The following is a 6,000-nucleotide window of genomic DNA, read 5'->3' on the forward strand; positions in this document are numbered from 1 at the left end:
TTACTTGAGGCATCATTTTTCATTTTTCTTTTCTTTTTTTTTTTTTTTGCATTAAAACTGGATAGCACATGACAGGTTCTCCAGTTTTATCCCGCTAGGGCTCTATCTGAGCTATCCTGCCCCTTGGTGCTGGGGGTCATTAGTTCCTGCTGGGCTCACGCATCTTCTTGGGGTGAGTCACTGGATGGTGGCTCAAACCAAGAATATTATGTTTCTCGCAGGTTTTAGGCAGCATCTGATTTTAGAGTTTTTCTTCTTCCGATCCTATAAAACAGCATTTTTTATCTTCCAGAATCACTCTATTTTATAAACTTAGGACATAGTTAGCTAGAGACTTAACTGAAGCAGTATAAAATGCACTTTAACACTCACAATTTCATTTATGTTTCTTATTTGCTGCTAGGTTATAAAACTTTGATATTTTTATTAAGGTTACTTAGAATATCCTTTTTTTTTTTTTCCCCCTCTAATGAATGTGCTAGTGACAAGATATTTTCCATAGTTTTTAACACTTACTTTTTTTACCCTGCACTCTCATGCTTTCTCTTTCCCTTCAGGGTTTCTCGTTTTAAAACTTGGCACAGTATTGGGGTTTTTCCTTTCTTTTGTTCTTTGAAAGTCAGAACTTGCTTTGTTCATGTTTGCCTTTCACATAAAAGGCATTATCAGCAACATCTGCACAGGCACTGACATAATTAACCTTTTCCTTTTTTATTACCAGTAGATTTTTACGATTACATACCTGCATACCTGCATTGCTGTATTACTCAGAGGATGCAATCAAGATTGCAAGCACACAGTGCACAAATTCATACCCAGACGTAGACAGAACCATTGCCCTAAATGACCTACACACAATTGCCTACATAATGTTGGTCTTCTGCCTAGAAACAGATCTGACATATGAAAGGTAGTAGCAGATAAAACATTCTTAAATGTTTTATTCTTAATAATGTTTAATATTCTTAATATTTAAATTCTTAAATGTTTGAATGTCAAGGCATTTTTAATTGCAAAGAAATAAGATCCCTCTTCTCCCTGCGTTTGCTCATGCAAAACTTTATTACCAGCTGCCTGACTTTAATAGGTGTCACAATATGTCGGAACCTGCTTAAAAAAAAGAGAGAGAAAAAAAGAAAAAGGGAAAAAAAAGTGACCCTCTAGCTATGCCGTCTTGAACATTAAATACTTCACGGGTAAATACAGCACGAGTAACAACTTCTGCAGACTCAGAGAAGCTCATACCAAATGAGAGTGGGGGGGCTCCTTTCTGGGGATAGAGGTGCAGTCAGCAGAAGGGAGAACTTTGGGAAATATGGCCTATTGGCAACAAGATACATTTACAACCGCCCCCCCCCCCAAAAAAAAAGAAAGTTATCTATCATGGATCATTTTCAATCCGTTCAGAAAGACCATGGTAAAAATCAGGCCCTTGCCACCAGCACCAAAAAAAGGGGCAATCCCATGTTTCCTGTGAGCCTCCTAAAGCAACAGGACATGGGACCTGCAGTTCAGGCAGCCCTAGAAAATCCTGGAACTTGACATGCGAAAACATAGGCTGTGAGTGCCAGGAATCTGAAAGGAAGCTCTGATAGACCAGGCAATGTGGAAAGACATCTTCATACTATACCTCCCACAAAAAAACTTCTGAATTAAATGTGCTGCAGCTAGCTCAGTATAGGCAGCTCAGCCAACCAATGTGGCCAGAACAACACACAACTATCTACTGAGAAATCCCCAAGGATTAAAAAAAGTCTTTTTGAGCTCTCTGCAGCACCTGTAGGTCTGTTGCTCTTTTTCACCCTTGCTGCAAAAGGAGCTCATGACCTGTTTTAGGCACAGCCGCCTGCCAGAACCAGGCTTTCGTATTTTTCCAGGGCAAATCCACCAAAATCTTTTCTCAGACATGGGAAAGCAAAGTTCCTTTTCTCTCAGAGATGGTGCTGTTCTGCTTCTCTAGCTCTGGCAGGCCACGTGTTTTTCTAAGGGTACTCGGAGTACTTTTCCTTCCCTCAGAGCTGCAGAGGCCAGTGTGTCTCTGTAAGGAGCGGCAGCACGTCCAGCCAACACCAAAAGCCTTCGTTGCTTATGCCGTTCTGCAAAGGGATATCTGTGCCCAGGCAACAGCACTGCTTATGCACCAGTAAACTATTAGGAGAGGCCCAGGCACAGTTTTGGCCTGTGCCAAATTCCAGCACTTGCAAGCGTGGCCGCTAGAGAGGCCAGGCCCGTTCCTCGTAGGCAGTCTGCACGCAGCCGCCTGCTTTAGGGGGTGGGAGGTTTCCACAGGCCGTGTCCCTGTGCCTCCGTGCGAGCTGGCTTCCCTGCTAGAGGGTATCCTGGCACATAGTTTACCAGGATAAATGTAGCCAGAAGGCTCAGATTGTGTGGCCTCTGGTATGCAGTGATGGTTAATGAAGGTGACAGACTTTTCAGCATGTGGCCAGCATAAGATCTGCCTCTCTCTGAGTTAGCTTCATTCTCCCTAGGCCAATACATCTTACCCACAACAACAGCATCTTTCCTGCTTCCTTCCTTCCCCGACCTACCCACTGGGACATAGACACAAGCATCAGGCAGGAAGAAACAGAGGCAAGGAGACCTGTGAGATCACAAGCATCGGGGCAAGTAAATAGGAGGAAAGAGATTTCCAAGAGCCGACTGTGCCATATTAAAGACACAGTCTACTGTGACTGTCTACTTCTTTCTGGTGCCTATAATCTAGCCAGAAAGGAGCTATGAGCAGAACAGCTCTGTGTGCGTCATCCTGGGACATCTTGCATATCTGAAGCATGTGTCTACTGCTGAGGACAGAGGACATGAGGACAGAGTCAGGCCCTGAGACCCATGAGATGCAGGCCAAGGAGGGGACAGCAAAGCCATGAAATGTATTCCACTTTTCTCTCCAATGTGTTCCTGTGCACCAGCTTTGGATAGTGCTGATGCCTGAGCTGGTGCCTATTCTGAGCAGCTTGTTTCTGCTTGAAGAAATAAAGGAAGAGACCATGCCCAGGCAAGCGTGAAACCAAATTATGTATTATAGCTATTGCATTAAAAATGACATCGGTCTAATTGCAGTGGCTACCACACAACAACTGAGTAGCATGAGATTTTCACTCGTCTCTGCTTCACTGAACTGTGTTTGTACCTGAACTGGATATTTTTGCTTTCTGCTCTATTTGCTCTTGCTTGTGACATTAATATGTTCATCATAAACTTACCTCTTGCTTTTCCATTTGGTTGTAGTGAGCCTTGATGGCATTTCCAGGAGCACTGGGACTAAGCCCCAGGAGTAATGGGGCAGCTCCAGGCACCAGTTGGCAAAGGTGTGTAGGTGCCTAGGCCCTGTGATGATTTACATGATATTATTCATCTACCTAGTTACTTTTGTGGGCTTGCAAACATACATGGTGAAGATCAGTGATACTTGTTAATCAAGGTAATCTACTTTCATGGCAAAACATCTGCAAAATAATCTACTTGTTCCTGCAGGATCTTGCAGGATCTTAGTGCAAATCCTGAGTGACTACAAGACACTTTGTGATATGCACTAAACTTCCGAAGCACTATTACGTTGTCCTCTATAGATCCAATCTGTGGCACATTTTATAACGCTACATTTGGTCCATTAGAGATTTTTCAACAAATCACTGTCTCAGAACTTAAAGGAGAAACTTGTTTTTTTAGGGTATTGGTATTTTTGTGTTTTTATTAGAAAATATACTGCTACTCATCAGTCTAAAACACTGCCTCTACATGCAAACTATGAGATAGATATTTTAAAGGAGATACCCTCTACACGAAACCCAAACATGAGTTCCCAAATGAACTCATCTAAGGTCAAATATCTAAGTAAATCTGATATTTTTACTCCATCTGAACCCCCATTAAAACTTATCTCCAGAGGAAGATAGACACTCTCTTCCTATTCAAACTTTTCAAAAAAACAGGAGAACTAGTAGTCCTGCTGTTCCTTTTTGCAGCAAAGAATGGGACTTCTGTACTTTGAAACATTTGAAAATTAGATTAATTTTTTTTTGCAGATGATGCAGTCATTAGAGATGCAGGAATTTTTAATTTGTAAAACTGGCCTAGTGACAATGACTCCCTTAAGACCCTGGGCGGAAAAGTGGTTCCAGTAAAGTAGTCACGCTACCGGCACCTTTTGGAACCTAACGGATACGGACGCACTGAAGCGTTGCGGCGGGAGAAAGAGCCCAAATCTGCATCCAGGCAATGTACCCTGCACAGATTGCTGCTGCACTTTGTGATATTGATTTCCTCACTCATGCGGAAATTATAAAGGTGTTGTATCCTTCTAGTCTTAATACCCCCTGTTTTGCACACTGCAAAAGGAGTTCGTGTTGCGCTAAGTGCTGATATCAATTAGGAATGGAGAGCAAACCAGATGGAAGCTTTTCTGCTTTAATGATTTTGAGGACTAAAGATAATGTAAGCATAAACTCTCTATATCAGCCTTTATTTAGACAGTCCCTAGCATCGAAATTTACTTTTTTCCATTTATTCCTCTTCACCATTTTTCCTAAGGAATAAAAATGAGTCAGTCATCTGCAACTTAGTATAGTTCACATGCTAAGGACAGAACTAATGCAGGCCTCACTGGGGCATTTACTTCAGCCTTTATTTGGATGCTTAAATGCAGGCAACAGTCAGCATTTTAGATCACCTTTTGATATTCCCAATTAACTGTATCAGATATGCCTTCCTCCTCCAGCCTTACCTCTCCCCAGTCAGTCTATAACAAACTCAGGCACCTTCACTGGCGCTCCTGACTGGATGCTCACTGCCCCTTTTTGGATTCAACCCTTGATTCGGGGTGATAAGTGAGTATCATTCATCTCTACCCTCTGCTTTCCGTAAAGCAGATCCACATTTTCTTTCCTTGTTCTCTCTTCATATTTACATCTCGAGACTAGTCATTTTTCTTGAAGTAAGTTCTCTGTGAGCTCTGACTCACCTTGTTTTTTGTCATTTTTGGTGATATGCTTTTACTTTCAGAACTGCAGTTAAGTAGCCTAACGGGCTAAAATGATCTTTCCTGTACACCCAGTAGGTTTGAAGCTGTTTTTTCCCCTCTTGTATAACATGCAAGTTCCAGACTTCCTCTACATTCAAGTCCTTAAACTTCTTAGGGCAGCTGATTTTGCAGATTAACCCCATGAGTTCAGCAGCACTTCCTGTTTCAAAACCAGGGAGCTTAGTTGTAGAACTGTCTTAATTACTGCCTTTATTTGGAATTGAAATATCTTGTGACCACTTAATTTAACGAGAACCAGATCTTCAATATAGCACAATTTTCTAAACCAAGTTTAGCATTATTAGATAAATTCCTGGTAGTTAAATTGGTATTTGGTGAAGAATCTACCATCTCTCATATCCAGGAAAAATTATACTATACTGCTACTGGGGAAACAGGAAATATTACACATTTAAAATATAAATATGGAAAGTTTGTAAGCACAAGGAGGGGTAAAGCAGCTCAGCTAGCTAGCATTTTGAGATGACACCCATCTATGCCTGTCAAGGTTTTACATTACAGAATGAACATGGAGTCAAGGTCTGGTCAAGAAAGATAGTTGGAACAACACGATCAACAAGGAACACAGGGAACAAAAGAGACTGATGAAGAAGAGAGAGAAAACAGAAGTGAGTTTGCTGTTGACACAGTGTCCCTAGAAAGTTAAGTCATACCACAACAATTCCAAGTTCTCACAGCTATTTACCTTTTAGAGTAAATTGCCAAGGTTTATATTCTTCTGCAAACCTGATCCTTGTAATCTTTACCAGTGTTGCCCAAGTAGGTCCTTCCTTACAAACCTCTTGGAAAGTCCATTTGACCTAAATGTTTTCCTGTTTGTTTGTATTTATCCTCCTTACTTCTTGCAGCCTATGTGACAAGCTAGTGACATGAAAGCTCGTGACATGCAAACCAGTTGTATTCATCTCTTCTCTTTTTTTTTTTTTTCATAGAGCAGTATA

This window comes from Tinamus guttatus, unplaced genomic scaffold (genome assembly GCF_059628265.1).
Source record: "Tinamus guttatus ecotype Peru unplaced genomic scaffold, ASM5962826v1 Tinamus_guttatus_pri_ptg000180l, whole genome shotgun sequence".
NCBI classification, from domain to species: Eukaryota; Metazoa; Chordata; class Aves; order Tinamiformes; family Tinamidae; genus Tinamus; species Tinamus guttatus.